The sequence below is a fragment of the Cupressus sempervirens genome, chromosome 10, assembly GCF_028749045.1.
Source record: "Cupressus sempervirens isolate cs-2001-9-10 chromosome 10, ASM2874904v1, whole genome shotgun sequence".
In the NCBI taxonomy this organism is placed as follows: Eukaryota; Viridiplantae; Streptophyta; class Pinopsida; order Cupressales; family Cupressaceae; genus Cupressus; species Cupressus sempervirens.
The window spans coordinates 183,763,875-183,790,624 of NC_143127.1; the positions used below are offsets into that span (position 1 = coordinate 183,763,875).

The 26,750-nt window shown below is 31.9% G+C and overlaps 2 pseudogenes; both read left to right on the forward strand.

Moving 5' to 3' along the window:
- The first annotated feature begins 11,551 nt into the window (after window positions 1-11,551).
- On the forward strand, window positions 11,552-12,205 carry LOC149533245 (G-type lectin S-receptor-like serine/threonine-protein kinase LECRK2; annotated as a pseudogene).
- LOC149533246 (G-type lectin S-receptor-like serine/threonine-protein kinase LECRK4) overlaps window positions 12,206-26,750 on the forward strand; it is a 151,648-nt pseudogene continuing 137,103 nt past the window's right edge.

Consider the following 26,750-nt stretch of genomic DNA (forward strand, 5'->3'; position numbering starts at 1 on the left):
ACAATTTTATTTCTTTCTTTTCCAACACACTAGTCTTTTACCAAGAAAGAATGCTCCACCACTAGTGTTTTTTTCTATCATCAATACTTCTTGCCCAATTAGCATCTGTAAATACTTTTAAGTCCAAATTGCCTCCTATTTTGTACCATAAACCATATTCTTCAGTACCTTTCAAATATCTCATGATTCCTTTAACTGCCATCATGTGATTTTCTTTAGGATTTGTTGAGAATCTTGCCACCATACCGACTGTTAATGCAATATTAGGCCTTATTTGCACTACATACTGCAATTTTACAATCATTGATCTTTATGTGGTCTAATCTACCTCTTTGGAATAATCATTTATGGAAAGCTTATGTCCAATAGATACAAGGGTTCCAACTGGTCTTGAATCCTCCATTCCAAATTTCTTTAGTATTTCCTTGATATATTTAGATTGAGTAATGTAGATACCATATTTCTTCTATTGAATGTACAATCCAAAAAAGAATTTTATCTCACCAAACATAGAAATCTCAAATTCTTTACTCATTTGTTCTAAAAATGCCTTGCATAAGTCATCATTTCCTATGAATAGATTATCATCAACAAATATTTCCGCCAACAAAATCTTATTGTCTAGTCCTTCTTTGATCTACAAGCTACTATTATCATTTGTTCTTTAAAAACCAATCTGTATCAAGTAGTTATGAAGTCTTTCATAACAAGCTTTGGGAGCTTGCTCAAGTCCATATAATGCCTTGTGTAATTTGTAGACCATGTCCTTTTTCCTAGGATCTACAAAACCTTTAGGCTATTCAATGTAGACTTCCTCATCAAGAGTTTCATTCAAGAATGCAGATTTTACATCCATTTGATAAAATTTAAATCATTTGTGAGTTGCATAAGCTAGTAAAGTTCTAACACCTTCTAATCTTGCAACTGGAGAAAAAGTTTCACCATAATCAATACCTTCTTCTTGAGAATAGTTACATACCAACCTCGCTTTATTTTTGAAAACTTTTCCATCTTTATTCAACTTGTTTCTGAACACCCACTTTGTGCAAATTGCATTTTTATCCTTGGGTCTAGGAACAAGAGTCTAAGTTTTGTTCTTCTCTATCTATTCTATTTCCTCATTAATTGCTTCAATCCAACTTTCATTATCCAATGCATCTTTAACATTTCTAGGTTCCAATTCAAAAAGTAATCATGTACCTTTCAATTTGCTTCTTGTCATTGTTCCATCTAATTTGTCTCCAATGATCTAATCAAGTGCATGATGCCTTCTGACATATCTTGCTAACATAGGTTCGTTGGATTTGGAATGAGTTTCACTAATTCCATCATGAACTTTAGTGTCAAGCTTGAGTCCCATTTTCTATGACTTGGGTCCATCAAACTCAGTTTTCTCTAGCTTAGTAGCCTCTGATCGTGACTCAGGTCCTTCAAACTGACTTGGGTTGCATTGTCTGCAACATGGTAACTATTGGAGATTTTGGGGACTTGAGAGGTGAAGCCTCCTTTCTCTCAAATAGATTTGGAAGGGTATCATGTTCATAGTAAACAAATATTTTGTAATCCTCTAGCTCTTTGTTGCTTTCTTCTTCACTCTTTTATGCAAACTCATCAATTCTTACATGTGCAATTTCTACGATTTTATGAGTGGACAAATTCAAACACTTGTATGCTTTACTTCTATAGGAATATCCTAGGAATATGCCTTCATCACCCTTGACATCAATTTTTCCTCTCCTAGATCCCTTCAAGATATAACATTTACTACCAAATATTTTCAAGTAACTTACATTAGGTTTTCAGCCATACCATACTTCATAAGGAGTTTGATTTGAGTCTTTCTTCAGCTATACTCTGTTCAAGGTATGAATTGTAGTGCTGATAGCTTCTTTCTAGTATTTGATTGCAACATTCTTTTCTATTATCAATGTTCTTGCACAATCCATGATGGATATGTACCTTCTTTCAGCTATGCCATTGTGCTTAGGTGTCCTAGGAGTTGATACTTGTGTTTTAGTTCCTTTTTTTATGCAAAATTCATTGGAGATGAATTCACCACCTCTGTCTGATCTCAAACATTTTAACTTCTTTCCAATTTATTTTTCTACTCTTGCTAAATACCACTTGAATTTTTGAAAAGCTTCTAATTTTTATTTTAGATACATTATAGTCATAATTGTAGAATAGTCATCAACAAAAAGAATGAAAAAATTATCTCCACTATAACTCTCTATTCCAATAGGTCCATATAAGTCTGTATGGACAAGCTCTATGACTTCTTTAGAATGAAAGTTCTTCCTTTTGAAACAAGTTTTTCCCATCTTAACAATTTGGCAATTTTTGCATAGACCCATATAAGGTTTCCTCAAACTAGGAATACCTCTTACTCTTTTGTGTCTTCTTATCTTAAATAGATTATCAAAGTTTACATGACATAATATTTTGTGCCATAACCAAGTTTCTTCTACTTGAGCAATAAAACATGAACTTTCACTGAGATCAAGGTAAAATAGATTACCTTTTGTTTACTTGCCAGATCCAACTAGATTTCCTTTTCTATCCAATAGTTTAGCCTTTCCATCCATGAATTCTACCTTGAATCCAATGTTATTCAACTATGCCGCACTTCGTAGATTATGCTTTAGTCCTTCAACCCAATAAGCATTATCACATATAATTTCTTTGGTCAAAGAGATACATCCTCTTCCTTTTATACATCAAGGTTAATTATTTCCAAGTCGTACACTACCACCATCATAATATTCCATGTGCTCAAACTTTATTTTATCTCTAGTCATATGATGTGAGTAGCCACTATCAATAATCCATGTATAATTTTTGCTAACATGAGAGATAAGTGTCATCTCATCTCTTTGATCATCAAATTAATCTTTTACAATAATATATACCATTTCATCTTCACTGTTATTAGAATATTTAGCTAGAAAACAAGATTTCTTACCTTTGTCCTTCTAGTTCTTGAATTCTTTTTTGCCTTTGTATTTATTGCTTTTCTTCTCATCCTTGTTTTCTCTGTTTGGGCACTTAGTAGCAATGTGACCAACTTCTTCACAAGAAAAACAAAATAAAGGAATTTTACCTTTGTACTTTCCTCTACCTTTGGAGTATTTCTTTGCAAGTAGGGTTTCAACAACTTCAAGATCACTATCAAAACTATGTTTTGTTTTTTCTTCACTTCCTAATTGATTGAAATTTGATTTCTTACTCTTTTTCTTGAGTGAGAGTTTGGCTTCAAATGCAGACTCAATACCTTAGGAACTAGGAACATAGTTATCATAGTTATCCAACCCAAAAGTTGTCAATCTTCCAACTAGAGCATCTAAAGATATTTTTTTGTTTGGATCACATCTCATTTCTTTAATATCAAACACTCTAATTGCATAGATAGGAAGAAGATTTCTGAGTACCTTTCTTACAACTATTTTGTCATCAATGTCTCCTCGAAATGCTTTGATTGTAATCACAATTGTTTTGATTCTTTCCACGTATTTTGCAATGTTTTTTTCTTCTCTCATTTTCATTTGATCAAAATAACCTCTAAGACTTTCTGCTTTATCTCCTCTTATATTGTCATCTCCTCCATAAATGTCTTTTAGTTTGATCCAAATTTCATGAGCTATTTTACAGTCTTTTACTCTATCAAATTCAACATAACTAAGAACAGATGCAATATCAATCATCATGATGTTATGATTATTCTTTTTAGCAATGTCTTCAATTTATAATATTCTAGAAGGAGTCTTGTATTCAATATCAAGATACTTACAACCTGAATCACTGATAGTTACTAGATGTAATCTCATAAGTCCTTGCCATGTAGCAAAGTTGTCTCAGTTCCACTTGGGAATCTCTCTTCTGTAAGACATCCTGATCTTTAGCTTAGGTCTTTGAAACCTTCTCTGCAAGCACCAAAAGCTCTAATACCAATTGCTAGAAATATAAGATGAGTAATTGAGAGGGGAGGAGTGAATCAATTACTACTAAAATAAATCCTAGATCCCTTAGATATCAATACAAAAGATATCAGTACAAAATAATCTCTAAAAATTGAATTATGTTGATACTCGATAAACACACTAAAAATGTTGTAACTCGATAAATACTAAAATTACTCAGCAAAAATTTAATATGAAAACTTTAGATGTTATCTTTGATTACCATTACTTTAACTTAGTTGCAAACACATAAAAGAAAATAGATTTAACGTGGAAACTCAATTTTGAAAAAATCACCAATTGCGACTAGTTACTATTTTTCACTCTTTTGAAGTGAGCCCTATTAGGAGCCAACCCTATTAAAGGTTACAAAACACACTATTAGGTGTGACCCTATTAGAGGATTTAATCACCCTGTTAGGAGTGGCCTTGTCTTTAGACATTTCAATAGAACTGCCATCTTGTTAGAGGATTTATAAATAGCTATTAAGCCAACTTATTAAGAGATTTAGATCATTGCTACAATGGTTAGAGAGTAACAATGACATGACCTGATTTAAATGCAACTAAATTGTTGATTATAGATCTCAATTCTGGCTTGTATATTTGATCCTTCCTCATCAAATATATCATTTCGGCTCCACAAGGATATTGTGCTTATCCTTCTGATTTGCTTTCTCTAAGCATCATTAGATCTTCAAATATCTTCCATGCATTCATACACTTCACACACTTCTAATTATGAACTTGACCTTTTATTTATATATTTAATATTGTCAAGTTAGCTCAAATATAACTTAGAATAATTAATATTCATCTTCTTAGTCAGCTAGAACCAACAGATATATCAATTGAACTTAATATGTCGAAACAAGAAAATCCTTTGTTAGCCGACCCAGCTCGGTAGACACTAACTTAGAATTGATTTTCCTATGTTAACCAAGTGAACTCAGTTAACACTGCATACTCACAAAGTTCCATTGGTAAACAAGTGAGTTTGGTTAGCACTGGTTCCATCCAACATTTTTTCATTAACTGAGTGAGCTTGGTTAACACTTAACTTCTACAAACTTTCCTTTGATACCTAAGTGAACTCAGTAGACATTGCCTTCTAAACTAAACAAACTCTGGAATGCTTAGTAGATAGAACATTGTCTTCAATGCCTGAGTAGGCTCAGCATATATTGACTAATAATGATATGACATTTTGTGTAACATCAAAGACAATACACAATTGAACAATTGTATCAACAAGGGTTACCATTACAATTAGGGTTAAAGTCCAATTATGGTAGAGTTAGATTTAGGGCTACAATTAGAGGTAGGGGTAGGGTTATAGTTATAGTCAGGGTTAGGGTTAGAGTTAGAGAAAGGTTTAGTCTTAAGTTTATTATTAGGGTTACATTTATATTTAGAGTTAAGGTTATATATGGAGTTATCATCATGGTTAAGATTAGCGTAAAGGTTTGAGTTATCATTGAGGTTAGATTTAGGGTTAAGATTAGAGTTAGAGTCTAATTATGGCTGAGCTCAATTTATGGTTAGAGTTAGGGGTACGAGTAGGGTTAAGGTCAATGTTAGGATTAAATTAGGGTTAAGGTTAGGATTAGAGTTAGGGTTAGGGTTATAGATAGGGTTAGAGAAAGGGTTAGGATTAGGGACAGGGTTAGGGTTAGAGAAAGGTTTAGGGTTAAGGTTAGGGTTAGGGTTAGAGATAGGGTTAGGTTTGAGGTTAGGATTAGAGTTAGGGTTACATATAGGGATAGAAAAAGGGTTAGGTTTAGGATTAGGGTTAGAGCTAGGGTTAGAATTAGTGTTAAGGTTAGGATTAGGGTTAGGGTTAGGGTTAGGGTTAGAGATAGGGTAAAGGTTAATGTTAGGATTACAATTAGGGTTAGAGATAGGGGTAGAAAAAGGGTTAGGGTTAGTGTCAGGGTTAGGGTTAAGTTTTGGGTTAGTATATGAGTTAGGATTAGAGTCTAAGTTACAATTAGGGTTATAGTTTGAGTCAGGGGTAGAAAAAACATTATAATTATGGTTAGGGGAAAAAGTAGGACCATGGTTAGAGTTACAATTAGTGTTACATTTAAAGTTACATTTAGGAGGGCAACTTGTTCTTGTTACACATGCCTCTTAGCATAATAGAGCAATATAAGGATTACAATATTCTTTAAGTAGTTTTATAATTTTATTAGTTATATTTATTAATAGACCATTGGTTAATGTTAATCATGCTTAGCATGAATAGTATACAATGAAGGGCTACTAAATGTTATTGAGGTAATGATGAAACTTAAAATGAGTATAAAATGAATATTATGCTTTAGAGTAGGTTAATAGTTAGAAATAGCACATCAATTTTATACATAATTTAATGATCAACATATTAATGATATATCTCATGTAAAAGCTTTATTATTACAAACACAAATGTCAAGGAAAAAAAATTCAAATATTTGCAAGTATAGTTGAGAAGAATTTGATCTAAAAAGTTAAATCATTTATTTATTATTCTGATACATAGGTGAAAGGAGAACTATATCTCCTAGTACAATTATTTAGATGTTCAAGTAATAAGTGAAAAATTTAAAGGTGTGAAATCATCATATGGATCACGTGTACAGTTCTCCATAATGATGTAAGTACATCACATATTCTTTAGAGATTAAAATAGTATTACAATGTTTTTTCATAATATGATCATCATAGACCTCTTTCATCATGGGTGGAAATGCATCTACTTTTGCAGATGTGTTGCATACATATTTGGCAACATCTTCTATCTCCATTACCTCTATCTCTTGTACATGATCAATTGGTAAAGTTGCATTCTCAAGTGCTTTTACCATAGTTGTACAACATTGTTTAATTATTCATGCATAGTTCTAAAACTATCTCAAAAGAAGAATTTGATCCTATAGAAGAAGTTGGGCTCATGTCGACAATGCTTGACTATCTATCAGAGGCTACCATGCCTGAAACAAATCATGGAAAACAATTTAGAAAGCATTAGCACAAATAAAAAAGTAGAAAAAATGTATGCTTTATTAGAAGGATATAAATTTTAAATCAATAATGATTTTGAAAAAAACATAATAGGTCACTCAGTATAATCAAGTGTGGAGAAAATGAATATAAAAACCAAATTGTATTAAAATTTGTAATGAAATTTTGGGTATGCAAAAATGGTAATATTATGACCATTCATGGATAGTGAAGAATAGACAAACATACTTTTCAAATATTGAGTAGCAATGTATTGGTTGAAAGTGATAAAGTAGAATCATTATGATTTATTTCAATCGAAGAAGGTCTTTATAATTTGAATTAATGTTATACCTACCTTAATTTGAGGGCCCAATTGATGATCATAGTTAAATTTACAAATTAGAGAATTAGAATAATGAAATTTCAGCCTTATGGTACTTGCAACCATTAAAATGTGCAAATAATATGGTTATCATGTTGCATTGAGCATATCCACTTATAGTTGATAGCTTGCATTTGTAGGTTGCTCATGTATGTCACTTGGTTGCACCTCAACATGTTGTACTTCACACCTTTGTGCATCTAGAAGGACCCTCTCAGAAGTACGCTAATGATTGTTTCTCTGTACATTTGTGTGCTCTCTTTCATTAGTTTCTAGTGTGGAACTAATACTTTAGACCTTCTTGTACCATAACTTTGCCTATTTCCTTGATTTAATGTTATTCTTTGTTGTTCTCTTTCATTTTTTGTCTACTGTTGTCATTGACGTCTATGATATTCTCTTTGATATTGCCTTTGGTATTCTCTTCTTGTCTCCTCTGATTCAAAATTTAACCTAGGTTTCACCATAGTTAGTACAAAAATCTTATTATTGAATTAAAATATTTATTTCATGAAACTAAATAGTTTATCATATAAATTAGTAAAATTCATTTATTAGAATGTATATATGATTTATTTAAGGGATACTCTATTTAGTAGACATGAAAATTTTTATAGCAATGAAGATTACTATATAAGTAGTTAAATTTATCTATAATGTTTGCATGAATGAAGAAAATTAACATTTAAAATGAGTAAAATCAAAGTATTCGTGAATGAAGACAAACAATTTAAAGATTTAAAGATTGTTGAAAAATATATTAATTAAGAAGAAATGAAGGAAGTATGAACAATAAATAAGAGAATACATTAAAAGATTATGAAAATGCATTTTGTTAAAGAAATATACAAACATGAAGATATATAATGATTTGTTATTTATGAAAACATTGGATACATCATGTAAATAAATTATTTTATTTATGAAAACCTTAGATACATTATTTTTAAAAAGAATGGTCTAAAAGAGCTTTTATTGCAAAAAACATGTATACATGATGTCAAACTTTGTAATACAAAATGCCAATACCAAAAATAATAGGCAATCCACTTTATGAGATAGTGATTTCCCATTTTCCAATACAATAGACTAATACTCAAAAAAGATGTCGACCTCTACTAAAAACCCAATAACATATTCAATACCATTGTGTTAGTATCCACCTTTTGTTAACCCATTCATGAGATCGACATAATTGCGCTTGAGAATAGGGTTGAAGAGTTTCAGTATGCGGAAAGTAAACTTTGTAAAATTGTCATCGAGCAAGTGGAGACTTAAATTTATCAACAACAATGCCTGACTACCAAGAATCATTCTCGAAGATGTCTACCGTCAAATCCAATGGGATGTATTGTGGAAGAGAAATAATTTGAGGTCTAGGTCTAATATCCTTTGGAAAAAGCTCCTCTACAAGAGGTTCTTGTGTGAACTCATTAGTTATAAAATTATCATATTGAATGAAAAAATTAGGCCCGGGAGTGTTGGCCACATGTCCAATAATAGTACCAGGGAACCATGCTCCCTGGAAACCATCCTCATTAGAACAAACTTCAACTTTCATCCCATAATTGAAGTTCATGTTTTATTTATACCTTTACCATTAACACAATGAAAAAGAAGTATTTAATTATTTTATTATAAACATATAAATCAATCCTCAATACAAAGTTAAATATTTCTAAAATGCTTATAATAAAATGCATATGGTTACATAGATGTAAATAAAGTAATATTTATTATTCTGTCAAATATTTACATCAACTAATGTTTCAAATATGGTGGTATTGTCATCCACTTTTGAAACATTACAAATATTTTGAGTTATAGCTAACATTATAATAAATTTCTTACTATTATAATATTTAAAAAATGGTGGCATTGCCTTCCACTTTTCAAAGATTGATGTCTAAAAACTAATATTTATTCTTTTAAAATTGTATATAAAAAATAAACATAAATTAAAATAAATATATGGTTACTTTAATTTTAATATAACCAAATTAAAAGTATAAATTTAATTTTTCTTATTTAGAAACAAATAAATTGATACTTTAATAAAAATATATGGCGGCATTGCCATCCACTTTTCAAAGATTGATGCCTAAACATTAATATTTATTCTTTTAAAATGACATATAAAAATAAGCACAAATTAAAATAAATATACGTTTACTCTAATTTTCAAGTAACAAAATTAAAAGTATAAATTTCATTTTTCTTATTTAAAAATTAAATAAATTGGTACTTTAATAAAATATTTGGAAAATGACAGCATTTTCATCCACTTTTCAAATATTAATATGTAAAGATTAATTTTAATCTAAATGTAAATTACAAAACTATTATAAATAAAGTAGTAATCTAAATAAATATACTAATCTTAATCAAAATACTATTATAAATAAAACTACTTTTGTAAATCAAAACAGTAATCATTAAATTTATAGATCACTATTTTCAAAAAAATTATTTATATGGTGGCATTGCCATCCATATGAAATATCACCAAAAAAAATAACATTAATCTAAAAAATACATTGCAAAATATGAAAGAACAATAATATATGCAAATCATATCTAAATATATAACATTCAACTATATATAATTAATGCATGAAACATGCAAATGTAATTTTGAATACAACAACGTAAAAATTAACAAATCTCATTTAAAAAATAAAATATAACTAAATCTAAATAGTGTAACTACTATTCTAAATGTGGATAGTAATCTAAATGCAAAATAAAACTAAATAGAAAAAAGGAAACATTAAGAAGAAGCTTACTTTGCTCTTTGATCTCCTTGTTGATCTTCAGATTTGCAATGCTTCTCCAAATTATTTATCTTCCTCTCTTCTTCCTAGAAAAGGTTATTCTACCTCTCAAAAGAAATCAAAACTTTACTCTCAAAACTTTTGTCTTTCTTTGCAAATCTACTCTTCTACAAATGCAAAGCAAAAATGAAAGGAGATGAGTGTTTTATAATGAGAGAAACAACTCTTCGTCTCCCATGAAAAGTCTCTTCATTGTCCACTAATAGACCCTTCAATTTCCACTAAAAGACCCTTCAATTCCCACTCTCTCACTCTCCATTCAAATTCAAAATTTTAAAAAATAAAATTTAAAAATGCCAACAAGACGTTATTATAAAATGAAATTAGAAAAAAGATTTAATAACATTTGGATGTTATTAGTAAAATTAAAAAAAAAAAAAAATTATGAAGGTGATGGGCCACACCCCATGTGCACTTACCTTGGTAGCAATTGTCACGTGGGCTTTTGCAGCTTTAAGTTCATTTTTATATTTTTATATTTTTATTTTAATTTGATTTAATTTTTTTTTTTTTTTTTTTGTTTATTTTGTTTATTTTTTGTTTTTTTAATTTTTAAAAAAAAATTATTTTAATTTTTTTTCATGATTTATTTATTTTAATTTTAATTTTTAAAAAAATTTCTTAAAAATTTTGTATTGTTTTATTATATATATATATAATTTTTAGGTGCCTATTTTTTCGAGGTCTATTTGGCTTCCTCTTATTTCCACCATCTATTATTTTGGGATTTTTTTTGTTTAATATAAAAGTTTGTAACTACTTCCTTTTCTTTTTTATTGATGAGGAATCTTGACATATTTTTGTGCTACGCATTTGTGCTACCATTGTATATAATGCCTCTTGACATAATGAGAGTGCATTAAAACAATGCAATGGAACTAACGTATTGATTGATTGAGAATCTAGCCCACCCAATTTTCCTTTTTCTCTACATAGACTACAAAAGTAAGTTGACATGTTGATTCGGGAATAGGGAGGGAGGATGATGAGAAGACTATCACTAATCTCTTTATTCGCATGGCTTCTATGAATCTTCTCTACGATAAATTCCATGCATTTAATAATGCATTTATTGACCTGTGGCTATGAACCAATTCCATGGCTTCATGAATGGCTTGACTTGTCAAAGAGTAATAAGTTGCCATCCATTTCAAATTAATTTCTCTCCTTTTCTTCCCCAGCACAAGAATTTTCAACCTTAATTAAAACTGCTATTCCCAGCTTTGAGACTCTTCATTTTCCTAGAAATGTCAACTCCTCAACAACAACCAAATTTATAAATGTAGCCTCTGCCGTGGAAATACCCCAACATTATATCTACTTATTTCAATTTTTTCTTTTCATTCATGGCTACACTTTTGGTCTCTTGGCATAGTAAATCCTACATTTTGATGGCTTTAAACCCACTACATGTTATTTCCATTTGTCTGTTGATGTGCATACTTGCTTTAGCTTAGGCACTTGAGAAAAATAATATTCCTATTGGATCAATTCTTACTGCCAATTCCTCAAATTCTAAATGGGTTTCATATAATGGAGATTTTGCATTTGGATTCTATCTCATCTCTCCTACTATCTACATAGCAGGCATCTGGTTTGATAACATCTCTGACAAAAATCTGGCATGGATGACCAAACTGGATGACAGAGGGATGACAATTGAAGAGGGGTCTACACTTCTTCTTTCTACAGTGGGTCTTCAGATCTTTGATTCCAAAAGGATGCCACTATAGTTCACAAGTCCCCCTACTACTATAAATGTATCTAAGGAAACTTTGCTTAACACTAGCAATTTCATGGAGCTTGATCACACAACTACGCACGTCTGGCAGAGCTTTGATTTTCCTACAAATACCCTCTTGTCGAGTCAGATGTTCAAGTGGAAGTCTATCATGTATTCCAAGGTTTCTGCTAAAAACTATTCATCGGGACATTTCAAGTTGGTCCTACAAGAGGACGAAAATTTGGTCCTCTATCTAGTGGAGTGCATGGGAGAGCAACATGGGGCTTATTAGTCTTCCAACACTTATCAATATTTTGAATGAAAAGTTGTTGATGATCTGTGCTATGAGGTGAAGGGTCATTGTAGGTGTAATGGCGTATGTCGTGTGAATAACATGAATCAACCCATCTACATCTATCCTCCCAGCTTCCATTTCACTAAGAATTATGACCACTTCAGGGGATGCTTGCTTGAATCACCCCTGGGTTAGAGCTACTCGAAGACAGGCTTCGTCCACACAACAAACTTGAGCTATGACTACATGGTGCTAGATAATGTTACTGAGATAAAATGAAAGGAGGCCTATTTACATGACTATATGTGCACGATAGTCACCTTTCAAGGTCAAATGTGTCACGAGAAATTTCTGTCTCTAATTGATGACAATCAAGTTTCAAGAGTAACAATCAAAACATTCATGAAAGTAAGGGAAGAGCCTTAGTTATATCCTCCCATATCTAGTGAAGTGCCTCTTCCTCACCTACCAAAAAAGGAGAGCAAGGCAATGCAGGAGCAATGTTTGATGATGATAGGAATAAGCCTCATGGGCTGCTCCTCTACACTAGTGGAAGCATTCATGCTCATTATTTGGTTGTGCTGGTGCAGTCATCTAAAACTTGAGGATGCAGATGATGAGGGTTTTTTTGCATTTTCTTATAGGGATTTCTACCCCCTCATCCACTGTCACTACAAATATCTATTGGAGGTTTTAGAGAAGAGTTAGGAACTGGCACCTTTGGAAAATTCTATAAAGGCACCATGCTTGATGATAGTGAGATTGCCATGAAGAATTTGGATAAAATGCTCCCTAATAGTCTAGTGGAGAAGCAATTTAGGATAGAGATCAGCGTGATTGGCATGAGCCATCACAAGAATCTTCATCATATTTTTGGCTTTTGTTATCAATACTCTCACTAGCTTCTTTTCTACGAATACATTTAAAATGGTTCTCTAGATAGAGTTCTATTTGTAGAAAGAATATTTCTCATTTGGAGGCCATGTGTTCAATTCTAAAAGGTTTGAATATAGAAATAAAACAATAGATATAAGTAGAATAGATAAGAATAAAAAAAAATACATTATTTATCCTAGTTCACCACAATAATGGCTATGTCTAGACTCATAGTATTGTATTAAATGTATCAAAAAATGTTTACAAATGAGTAGGAGAAGAATATAAATAAGCCCCAATTACATTACATATGAAAGGTATCATAAAACCAAGAGACACACAATTGGAGAGAAAACAAATAATGACCATTGGCCTTCAACATATCAACAAACTCCCACCTAAAGGACAACCAATGCTGCAACTGATCACCCAATATCTTACTTAAATACTAATTTACCTTTTCTTTAAAAGTCCAAGAGAAGTCCTAGCACATTCAAACTTCTCTTTGGTGACAACTTTCATGAATATATCAACCAGATTTATCTTGGTGTCAATCTTAACAACTTTCAACTCGCCTTCTTCAATTGCATGACAAACAAAGTGAGCATGTGTGTCAATGTGCTTGGAGCAACATTGTAATGAATGATTATGTGTCATGAAAATCATGCTCCAACTATCACAAAACAAATTATATTTTCTTTGATGAAATTTCAAGTCACCTATCAATTCATGAAGCCAAATAATGTCCCTTGCACCTTCAGAAAGGGCTAACTATTCAGCCTCAATTGAAGAAAGAGGAATGCAATGTTACAACCATGAAGCCAAACTGATCGCAACTCCAACAAACATGAAGCTATAACTAGTGGTAGAGCTTTGTTTATGCAAGTCTCCACAAGATTAGAATCTATGTAACCTTGTAGCTAAACCTTATCTCCTCCAAAACATAATGCATAATCTTAAGTGCCTTTTAGATACCTTAGTATCCATTTGACAACTTGCCAATGAGCTTTTCTAGGATTGCTCATGAACCTGCTCACAACTTCCACTACATGAGAAATGTTGGGATGGGTAGAAACCATGGCATACATAATGCTACCAAATGCTGATTTATAAGAAATTTTCTCCATGAATTCATTTTCTTCTTGTATTTTTGGGCACAATTTGGAACTTAACTAGAAATGACCAACAAGTGGAGTAGGAGAAACTTTTGCATTAGCCATGCCAAATCTCTCAACAACTTTGCCAATGTATTTTTTTTGAGACAAAGCGATTTCCCTCTTTTTCCTATCTCTTGTGATTGTCATGCCAAGAGTCTTCCTCTTTCCCCTAAATATTTCATGGAAAACTTTCTTACCAATTTCTCCTTTAGTTCATGAACTATTTTCTTACTTGTGCCAGAAACTAACATGTCATCTTTAATGCCCCACTTGAGAACCCAAAATAAACCTAATATGTTTTTGGAGTATATAGATAGCAACCAAGAGAGACATGAGGCTGACCCTGAAGTACAAAAAGGCTAAAAGAATAGCTGGAGGTTCCCTCCCTATCATCTAACCAATACTAGTTTTATACTTCAAAAAACTAACATGATCCAGAACAACCCCAACAAGATCAGTCCTACTGCAATTAAGTCGATAAATAGGAAAAGTATTCTAGTAGTAAAACAACATATTACTACTAACAGTGCAATAATTAAACTTATACAAATAGTTCAAAAAGCCCTATAGGAAATCAAGTTACGATTAAATGATATCATTAAAGAAAAAAGAAAAATAGCAAATAGAGCTAACTGCCCTCCTTATCCAGTTCTTCAACATCCTTCACCTTAGACCCATCCCTGTCCATAGTAACCCCCTTCTCCTTGAGAGGTTTGTCTAGGAGGGTCTTCATCTAGTCCTCCATTAGGAATTCGTATATGGAGTAGGAGTCTTACACTCCTTGCCTAGGTCCTTTATAGCCTTATTCACCTTTAGAAAGTAAAGGGTGGTTTCTGCAAAATGCATCACTTTAGTAGAGAACCCAACCAAGGTTTCAAATCTTTGGCAGATTCTAGTATGATAATCTACCAAATCCTTCATTGATTGTTTGAGCCTATGAAGCCAAGCCTTGTAATGACTCCAGTCATGGCTATGATTTCCTTTTTTACCCCCTGCTTTAGGTGTGCCCTTCATGGTGGAGGCAATTTCCTCACCACTATTTTTAGTTGGGGAAGGGTAAGTCTCTAGGGTGTCAAAACTATGGGAGGGGCTAGGAGGATTGGAACTAGCTTTCTTGCCAATGTCCTAGTGGGGTTTCTTCCTCTTAGGGGGTTTAATGTCACTTTTAGTAGACACCAAGCTGAAGACCTATTTGGGAGGGGACTTAAACTTCTCCAATTGGAGGTGTTTTCTAGTTCTTCGAGCACTCTATTTTCTCTTCTTAGTGTCCATATTAGAGTTAATGAGACTGATTTTAGTCTCAAGATTGGGGGTTTTCTTGAGTTTTTTATGGCTAGGACCAATATCAAGGTCAAGAGAGACTTGTGGGGTAGCAGTGGCCAGAGGGCTAACTAGGAGTGGTGGGTTTTGGGCAAGGTGATGGGTATACAACTTATTCATGAAACCCTAGTGGATGAGGTAAAAGGGTTTTCCCTCCTTCTTTCTCCTAGCCTTGAAAATACTATCTTTAAGCTTGAAGAATTTTTGCAAGCTGGTTTCATCATTCACATGAGTTTTTTTGTGCTAGTTCTTGCCACCCATGGGAAACCCACAAACCCTAGTAGTAAGATCCACAATGATTTCAAAACTCCTCCCATTAATGGTCACTCTCCATCATTCCACGAATTGAAGTACTACATAGAGATGTTTTCCTCATATTTTATCATCCCTTCCATAAAGTGTAACAGGCTACCCTCCCATAGATAAATAGTGGTCACTTCTCTCTTGCGAATGTACTCCTCCACTCCCACAGTTTCAATATGATCATTGGTCTCATACCGCCACCCAACTCAACCACCAACTCTTCATATTTTTCCACCAACTCCTCTAAATTTTCTGACATCAATAAACCCAATATGTTACAAAGTTTACTGAACTTCTTTTTCTTCTTCTAAAGTTTATACAACATCAAAGTAACCATGTGGAAGTAATACGGTGAACCCACAATACTGGGTACCAGTTTTAGAGGACGAAGGAAATCACGATATGATGAAAAATTCGCATATAGAATTTTACGTATGTTTGCCCGAACGTGCTAACTATGTTCACATGAACATATTAGCATTCCATGTCTGTGTGAATATATTGAGTTTAAATAAGGTATGTTCGCGTGAACATACCTTGTTAATATGTTCGTGTGAACATATTAGTTTAAACGACGATTTTGCGATTAAAATTCCACTTTTCCATTTGAGATCTTGATAAATTTTCTTTTTTTGTATGTTCATGCAAACAAAAAGTATTATAAATGTTCATGTGAACACATTAAATTAAGTTTTCGGCTGAAAAATTATTTTTCTCATATGTGTTCGCACAAACATATTAGACAAGTTTGTGCGAACATAGTGTTCGGGCCAACATCTTAAATTACAAATTTTTGGTGTTGTTTTCTGGAGAAAAAATGAAATTGGCTCTTTTGACCCCTAAAATTGAGATTGAATGGTCTCCTACTATAAAATAAAAAATGCCAATTTGTGCTACTCGAAGAAAAATTTCCAACGACTATAATTGTACTACATATTATATTCATTAAGACTTTCAAATACGAGTTTAACTCATTATAGGTTCATTACTGATTCAGCATCAACTGACTTTGAAACCTCGGGAAAATTAGTAAATTAGGTCAAATTTTTTTTGAAAAATATGTAGGAACTAGCTTATTGAGATACCTTTCTATTCAAAAAAAAAAAAGAAGGGTTTTTGATAAATTGACTTCAAATTATCTATATAAAATAGAATGTATGTCTGAATTATGATTCATGTCACTTCAAAATTTCATAAACTATACAATATTCAACCAAAATGAATCAAACCAAATGCATCCTCTGGATATTGATGTTACAAATCTAACACCAAAAGAATTACATCATTATCATTTCTAGAAAAAAAGTTATGTGTGTCAAACAGACTGTCACTCTTTAAAAATATTGAATTTTATTATGTACTACTTTTCGAAGGAGATGAAAAAATTGACCTAAATAAATTTTTTTTTTTCAGATTAAAAAATATGGTTACAAAGTAGCAACAGAGTACTCAAAATCATTAGTTTATGCCATCTTGAAATTATTTATAGTTTTTGAGATATAGTTAGTTGAATGTGACATTTGTTACAAAAATATTGATTTCAATGTCAAAATTGGTAAAAAAGTGGAACCCATTATTGTGGGATCACTATACAAACAAAACATTTACACATGCAATTATAATATAGATTTCATTCCTCAAGGGTTCCTTCATGTTGAGTCACGTTTAAGATTTTTATATTAATTATTTAATTCTTATGTACAATGTCCATAAACATAAAGATATAACATATTAATCTTATAAGAAAATGCATGAATACGACTAATACAAAGAAATACATCTAATTGATATAATCCATTGCACATGTCAGAAGGTATGCAAGAACAGATACAAGTACATCAAAATATAAGATACATGATAACATATAAATACATCAACTAAATTGAATTCTTCAAGATATAGATAAATATGATAAAGGTACAACTACATTATTGACCTTCCAACATTTATAAATCTGAGAGGGACCCAAATGGTAAGAAGTCACTACCTCCAATTGTGTGTTTACCTAGTTAGGCTTCCACTCCCACCCTGCAGGCAAGTTAATGAACAATTCACATAAAACTAATAAAACCATAAAATATTCTTAGGCAAGGAGTCCTAATAGCCAAATCTACCTCAAAGTTAACACAAACTGCTCAAGAAGAAAATATAACCAAAGTTGAAAGGACACGCATCCAATACCAACACCACATACCAAGTCAACATACATATACCAAGTATATATTGGATACTAAAATCACGAGATAAAGTCCATAAAAAATATTCATGTTAAGTCTAATGTCATGCTTGACCACTACTTCTGTTCATCAGCATTTTAGACCTTTCTGTTTAGAGTTCATTTCTATAGATATGTTGTCTTTCATTATAGAACTTGGTTATATTTTGAGTCATTTGGAACTCGAGACTTATAATGAACGTATTTTCTGTTCAGAACTAATTGTTTAGTTTTGAAGGTTGCTTAGGATGTTACGATGTGAAACTATAATTGCATGCTGTTTGGGTATGGATTATGTTTATTATGTTTCAAACTTGATGTAAACTGCATTCTGAGTTGAATAGATATTAGAAAGAAAGTTTTAGTTGTATGTTCAACTTGTTAGTGCAAATACTATTGTGTGTTCATATGCTCTATGTGTTTGAATTTGTCACTATATTTTCATATGTGTGACTGAGAGGGAGTTGAATTATCGCTTTGGTTTTGATTATCTGACTTATATTGACTTGTCATTACTAACTGCAGTTGGCATTGCTTATAGATATACTTGTTTTTGAAAGGGTTTAAATACCCTAAATTGAGATTGGCAAAAACATTTTTCAATTTTCTTATTTAATTTTTTTTTATTACCTCTTATTATCAAGTAACCCTAAGTGGGTGTCGAATGCTATGTTTTATGGTAATATGTTCATTGTTTTGAAAGCCAAAATATGGCAGTGGTAATGGGTCTGTCATATGTACTCAGTCTGTGATGTGTCACAAATGGATTAAATGCAAGTAAATGAGGTTTTAATGGCATTGGAGGTTTTATCGCCATACTTTTTCAAGCATTGGCTCTGTGGAAGCAATGCCGATAATTTGGCCTCATTGCTCTGCATATGCATAACATTTGTGTTCTATTACTAGAGTATCGACATCATGAAGGGTTTTGGTTGGAATGAAATACTTGCTTATGAAGTCGAGCAAGGAGATTTCTTAGGGGGAGTTATTTGCTATTTGATGTTTGATTTTTCGCTGTTATCTTTCATTGTGGAGGTCAGTTGCGAGTTTTGTGTGGTAGCTCTATGAAGATTGCTTTCAGTTGGACATTTCAAGCTTTTGTATCAAGTTTATTTTGGGTTTTCTGCCTACTGTGATTTAAGGTAGGGGGCATTTTCTAACTTAAATCCTTTACTGTTCTTGTAGAGTTAGTTTGTTGAAGAAAATAAGAAATCTGTGGTTAAAATATGCTTATCGATACCCAAGTATGGGTGTATGCAGGATTGGGCAATTGATTTGCTGAGTTCTGTATATATTCATATTTGGCTATGGGTAATACATATATTTGCATGCTTTTTTGTTTGCATCTGGGTTTAGTTAATGTTTAATATCTGGGTTTCCATTTTTAGTTTTTAAAATTCTGTTGTTCTTTGTGTGTTTTGTTTTCATGTATGTTGTTGATATTTTGTCATACACATAGCATACGAGATGGGACACAGTTAAAATAAGAATAGGTTTTTTTTGAGCTCGGTCTTTGGGTAAAATAATTTATATATACAAATATAAACATACTTGTGTATTCCTTAGAGTCGAGCTATGTGAGAAATACTTGCTCACGACAATTAGCATGCTCGCGGATTGTGTAATAACACTTATGTTTAAAACTTCCATCGAGCTCTGTGAGCACCAATGAATCAAAACTCTCTTATATGATAAAGGTGTGAGAGGCTCAACCTCAGTTTCGAATTCATTAAAATTTTGAGCTCATGATAGTAGTCAAGAGTCGAGGCATTTTATCGAACAGTTAGCATGAAATCTAAATTATGTTAATTAGCATGTAACTATAGAATGTTATGATGTGATTGTAATATTGTCACTTAGTTGATATCTATTGAAAAACACTTGGGATTATGAGCTATCACTGGTTCGGATCTATTTCTCTAACTTAGCAAACTTGTGGAAATGTGAGGTAATTTAAATGGATGTTTATGAGAAAAGGTCGTGGATTGAATGACTTGTCGATTGTTATGGTGTTCATATGATATTTGGAAAATTAGATGGTTGCTGTTATCTGACACCAGTCTTAGAAATTATGATTGTAGAATTTGTTTGCAATTTAAAACATAGTTGAGTTTCTATTTTGTCAACATAGTTATTATGGTTATTAACATATAAGGAGTTGGTAGGGGAACAACCGATACCATGTGTAATCAGGCATTTTGATATGATATGTTTTGGAATTTCTTATGTTGTTGGGATTTTAGTTATCTTATGCTATTTGGTAAATTGGAACTGGGCAGTAGTTATGTCGAACATGTTTATGTATTAGTGAAAATTGGTTAAAGTCTGTAAGCTGACCGTACATAGAATTTGCAATTTGGGATTTTGAAATAAGATAAATAAAAGCTTAGCATTATTGATTAAGTTATATTTGTAATGATTGAACAATTTTTTATTAGAATGCTGTAGGAAACTATTATATGGAATAGTAGGTGATATTTTTTAACAGTAAATATAAGTCAACAGAGGTTGAAATAAACACCATTATATACTGGAACTGAATGGGTTTGAAATATTAACCATATGGAATAAATATATATATATATGAATTGGATTTATTATTCTGATGAAGTTTTGTTTTTTTTCCATCTAATATTGAGTTGGAAATTTTTTTCAAATAAAGTTAGTTTTATGATATTTGTTTGATGAAAGTCATTTAAAACAGGAATATCATATTTACTCTAATTCTATTATCTTAGTCATTTTGAAGATTAATCTAGTTTATTACGATAGCAAGGTTCAATTGTGTAGTATTAAGATTTGGTGAATATTGTTAAGGTGATATGTCAGTTAATTATATTTATGAGATCTTAATATTAAAGTTTTGTTCCTGTTGTTATAGTAAACTAGGTTACTTTTGAAATTGCCAGAATAAGATGTATTACGAATGGATTAAAGGATGTAGTATCATTTTGTATATTGATTTTATATCTATTGCATGTACATTCTTTTGTAAATTTGTTTGATGTGTATTTTAAGAATAGCTATGATGAACATATATCGAGGTGGCTGAATTTGGTATATCTTATTCAGTTAATTAATTCAGCGATAACTTTAAGTGAATTGGGTGGATTAATTACATTTAAAAAAGATAATTGGCCTTACCTATGACTTAAACCTATATGGTTAAGTACAGAGAACAAGGCATATCTCTATTCTGTCATTGACAAGTATAATAGAGAATACAGTTATGTGTTGACTATGAGCATACCATACATGGATGCAAAATCTTAGTGCCATAACGATGACACCTCAGTATATATATGATTCATTTATGGATTATTCTTAGTGCGAGTTTAATTTTGCATTGTTAAGTATATGTTTACTTCTTGCATATTAATTATGAAACTGCACTATGTTAAAGTGAATCAGATATCTGCATTATGGTTATTTATATGTTTGTTCTAACGTGTATGCAATTGGATTATGCTTTTCAACTCAGTGTGTACTGAGCCCCCTTTTGTGTTGTGTTGCATTTATGTGTGTTTTTCTAGGTGCTTCAAGTTGTTTAGCAAGTAGCTAAGGACGTCTGTTGAAGTTACTTTTTGAAACAACATTTAGGGTCCCTATGTTGGACATAGGTGTTTAAGAATGATGTTGTACTTCATTATTGTACTGAACTCTTTATGTATAAGCATATTAATGGAAACATATTTGGATGATATCATCTTTCATTTTGAGGTTTCCAGATTGAGAGTGGTTCAATCTTTGTACTTGATCTTGTAATAAGTTGAATTAAATAAAAAAATTATTGCATTCATTGTACTTGTTACTGGTTTCAAATTTATTTTTTCTTTTTGTTAGTGGTAGTGTTACATCAAAGATATGTGTCAAAAGTACAATCATCACCAATCACCAATCACCATCAATGAAAGTAAATACATCCAATCACCATCAATGAAAGTAAAAACCAACAATAAATACATCCAACAATAAGTACAACACCAACAAACTGCACCACTAGATGAAAATACAAAATCTATGGAGGAGAGTAAGGCTACATATTAGGGAGTACCATCACATGGTCAAACTACTTGAGTTACCCTAGACTAGTCTCTCATTAGACCCTAGACCCTCAAGTGTTGAGTTACCCTGGAATGGTCAATCTAGACCCTAAACCCTCAATGTAACACATGTGGAACCATAATACCCTCTGATGGAGATGAGGAAAACTAGTCATACCTCTCACTAGGTATCATCCCATTCCCATCCTTAGCCTATACAAGAACTCAAAGCATGGGCGAGGTACATCTCTAACTTATCTTTTTTATGTATCTCAATGAAAAGGGTGAGGCAAGATATTTTAGTTACTATATTATCACTTATTACACAACTTACATTAGGTTACCCTGGTACTGACCACTTTGGGTCTCAGACTCCTATTGCTAGTCACTCCCAAAGACACATACCTAGAAAACCTCCCCTAAGGACATAAACCACAAATGTGTCCCATACTACAACACCTATAATGATAGAACTCGGTTCCTTAACAAGCAACCCAAAAATAATTTGGTTCCCAAAATCCAAGTCATCATATATGCTCACCAAATAAATCTCATAAACATAAGCCTAAATTTTGAATCATAAAGTACATCCTGACATCTAGTCAAATAACCATCATAAAAGAAATCTTAAAAGATGCCTTCGGTGCACATCCTAGTCTGGCTAGCTAACTAGGTCACATAAAAGTCATCACAAAATAAAACATCACATTAATTTTTTTAAAACCCATCACAAAACAAAAACCACCGAACCTCAAATAAACACACATCAAATAATACAATATTCCATCGAATAATTTGAATTATATTATTTTTAGAAGTTTTGTTTGATTATATAAAGGTTATAAAAGTGTAGATAAATTTAGTATGTTAATTATCTAATAATTTTATAGTTAATTCTTATATGTTAAATAAATAACATTTAACAATAAAGATAAAACATTTTCAAAGTTTGTAACATTGAGTTTTAATGCATTTTCTTTATGTAAATCAGTTGGTAATTTAAATATTATAATCTCATATGGAATGATTCGGATCTGCAATCTATATTGATGGAAAGATAATTTAATATCACACATTTTTCATTATTACCAATCCTAAAGAAAAGTTCATTTGAATGGCATAAAATATGATTTTTTTGAGCAACACTATTCAGATTTTAAGGTTACTGGTTTAGAAGAAAGGGCATATAAGTTTTGTTTGAACTGTTGGATCTTCATGAAAATCAAGAAAATTATTCATAATAGACTTATTTACAATCACAAAGAAGAAATTTTCCTAAACATATATTTTTCAAAAGTTATAAGTGATTTTTCATGTGTCTCTATTTGAAAAATCAAGCTCAAATATGCCTAGTTTTAGCATGACAGTCAATATTTGACCATGCTCGTACAAAAAGATCATATATTATTTTTATATATGTTAAATAAAGTCCAAATTGGTATCTAAAAGTATCTTTATATTTTTGATAAAATATATTAAATAAAAGTTATAGAAAAATCACATTTTTCAAACCATCAATCCGACACACAAGTAATTGCAAACAAATTTATTGATAATAAAGAAATCATGGAGAATACAAAATTTCCAACAAAAATTGCGAAGAGATTTGAAATCCCCTACCTTTAAACACCAACTTTATTTGTTAAGAAGAAGAAGAAAACACAATTGTAGACTTTGTTAGAAATGGCTTAAAATAACTAAGAGGGGGGGTGAATAAGTTATTCAAGGTCCAACATGTCCTATTCAAGCTTTTCATCAAGTAAATTGTGTCCATCGAACTATTCATTCATCCAAGCTTTAACTTTCTTATTTAGCAAGTTACTGTAAATCAATATGCAAGCATAACACATAAGCAAATTACCAAATAACACAATGATTTACATGGAAACCCAATTTGGGAAAAACCACCGGTAACATGCTACTCAATTCTCACTCTTCTTAAGTGATGCCCTGTGAAAGGCATTCCTTGTTAAAGGCTTACAATACACTGTTAAATGTGACCTGGTTAAAGATTTAACCACCCTATTAGAAGTGGACCTGGTTAGAGGACTTTAGAGTATTCATTTGGAATGCCACCTTGTTAAAAGATTTACAAATGGCTATTAAACCAACCTAAGTCCATAGGATTTTCCTTTACCCTAACTAATACAATTGCTAGAGAGTAACAATAAAGGGTTTAGACCTGATTACATCTTACAACTCAACTTGCAGATCTGAAATAACTTCTTAGCTCATAACATTGCTTGGCTTTCAGTCTCTACAACTCTAACAGCTTTCCCTCCTTTCAAGCTTAGTCTCCTTGAGTCTTCATGCTCATTTTACTAGTGCAATCATCTCTCTCTAATCACTTGTCAAAGTAGAGTCACTGTACTCTATTCTTCCTTCACCTAGATGTCTTCTCCTTGACAACCTTCTAACCACTTTCACAATTTGGCATACTAGTAGCTCTTGCTTCTTGGTTAGTGACTCCTTAAATAGGAATCTGGAACTCCTTTTCTTGCTCAATTCTTCCCTCCTTTAGTTTCAATCCACATGGATTAGGTAGGATACATTGAATCTAACCCATATTATGTTTCTTCTAGAAACATCATGAAGAATCCACTTGAATTCGCTAAAAAATGGTTTACATAGAATTTTGTGCCACCATCCCATCATCCTTATCCTCCAACTGGTTCAAAAAATTCAAGGTAACAACTTTGTTAGCTCAGATTTAAGGAATCTTTGTCATTTCCAATAATGCAGCAGCTCGGCACTATTGAAGATTTGCTCAGCTTCAACTAGCTTGCTCGACACCCACTAATGAACTTAGTTTAAGCTTTGCAGTCAGCCTTGTTCCAACTTATTCCTCCAATGTTTCTAAGTGTGGCCAACCTCTATATCTTCAAGTATGTTATCAATACATCGTTTGACTATTGTCTTAATTTATCCTTACATTTCATTACAAAACCATAACTTAGCCTTTCCCTTAGGTGCTCTTGTTACATCTTGTTGATCAAATCCTCTTCGTCAATCAACTAAGTGATAGTACTTGGATCTTATAAGAAAATGTCATTCCTACAAATAGCAGGTTTGACATCAATAATAAAACAATGATTGAAAACATTCTTTTAACAACCAACTTCCTTCTTTGCAACAATCTCCCTCTTTGATCTTCAATCTTCTTCATTAATGATCTTTTCAATTAGATTTCCAACAATCTCCCTCTTTGGCATTGATGACAAACCAAACTGATCAACCATTAGACTAGACTATTCAACCACATGCTAAATAGGTTAGAAAAGTAAGTCAAATGCCAAAAAGAAAATTGTATTATCATCAATTTTCATATCTCCTTCTTTTGATCTACTATCGTGATTGCTTCATTTTTGCTTCTCCTTCTTAGCTACTGTATCCTTTTTCTTTTCTTCTCTCCCTCTGTATGCATTTCTTACCTTCTATGATTTCTCTTTGTTCTAATAAGCTTCTTCATTCTTCTTCCTCAATTGTTGATTAGTTTTGCTATTTCTCCCTTAATCTTCATTTGATTAGTTTCTTGACATTTCTCCCTCTTTGACAATAATGCCAAAGACCTATAGTTCAACATCTTAATATGTAAATGTGGCTTTTGCAGGTTCTCTCAATTTCTTCCTCTATCACCTTACTTATGACTGATTTGGAACTTCATCACTTCAATTACTTCAAGCGTAATCCTAAAGTAAATATCCTCTGCATCAATATGTAATATTTCAACAATTAGCTCATTTTATGTAGGGGAGTCTTGCTTTTGCTTCAAGTAGGCTTGGCTAAGGGTATCACCCCCAACTTACCTCTAATATACTCAAAAGCATCTTTAGGTAGTGCTTTTGTGAAGATTTCAACAATCTGTACCTTTGAGCTAACATATTCCATCTTCACTTTTTTGTCTTCCACCAATTCTCTTACATAGTAATACTTGCTTGCAATGTGCTTCATTTTGGCATGCACTACAAGATTCTTTGATATGTTGATAGCACTTGTATTATCACAATAAAGTATCACAAGCTCATTCACTTCTTCCTTCATACTTTGAAATAGATTTTTGATCCATACAATATTGGTGCAATTTATAGAAATTGCAACATATTCAGCTTCAACAGTAGGCTGTGAGGTACAACTTTGCTTTTTGCTGGTCGATGTAATCAATCTTTTTCCTAAAAAAAGTGCTCCTCCATTGGTGTTTTTTCTTTAATCAATGTTAGCTCCCCAATTTTCATTAGTGTAGGCTCTTAGCTTAAACATTTCACTTTTTTTGTAGTACAAACCAAAGTCATTAGTACCCTTTAGATATCTCAGTATTCTCTTTACTGCCATTAGATGCTTTTATCTTGGATTTGCAAAAAATCTTGCTACTATTCCAATAGCTAATGCAATGTCTAGCCTATTATGTACAACATACTACAGTTTTCCAATCATTGATCTATACAATGCCTAATTCACTTCATCATTATTGTTTGATAACTTGTGTCATATTGCCATTGGTGTGCCGACTAGTTTTGACTCTTCTAGTCCAAATGTCTTGAGTAGCTTCTTGTTGTATTTTGATTGGGTCACAAATATGCCATGTTTCAATTGATGTACTTGTAATCCAACAAAGAATTTGATTTCTCCAAACATTGACATCTCAAACTAATGCTTCATTT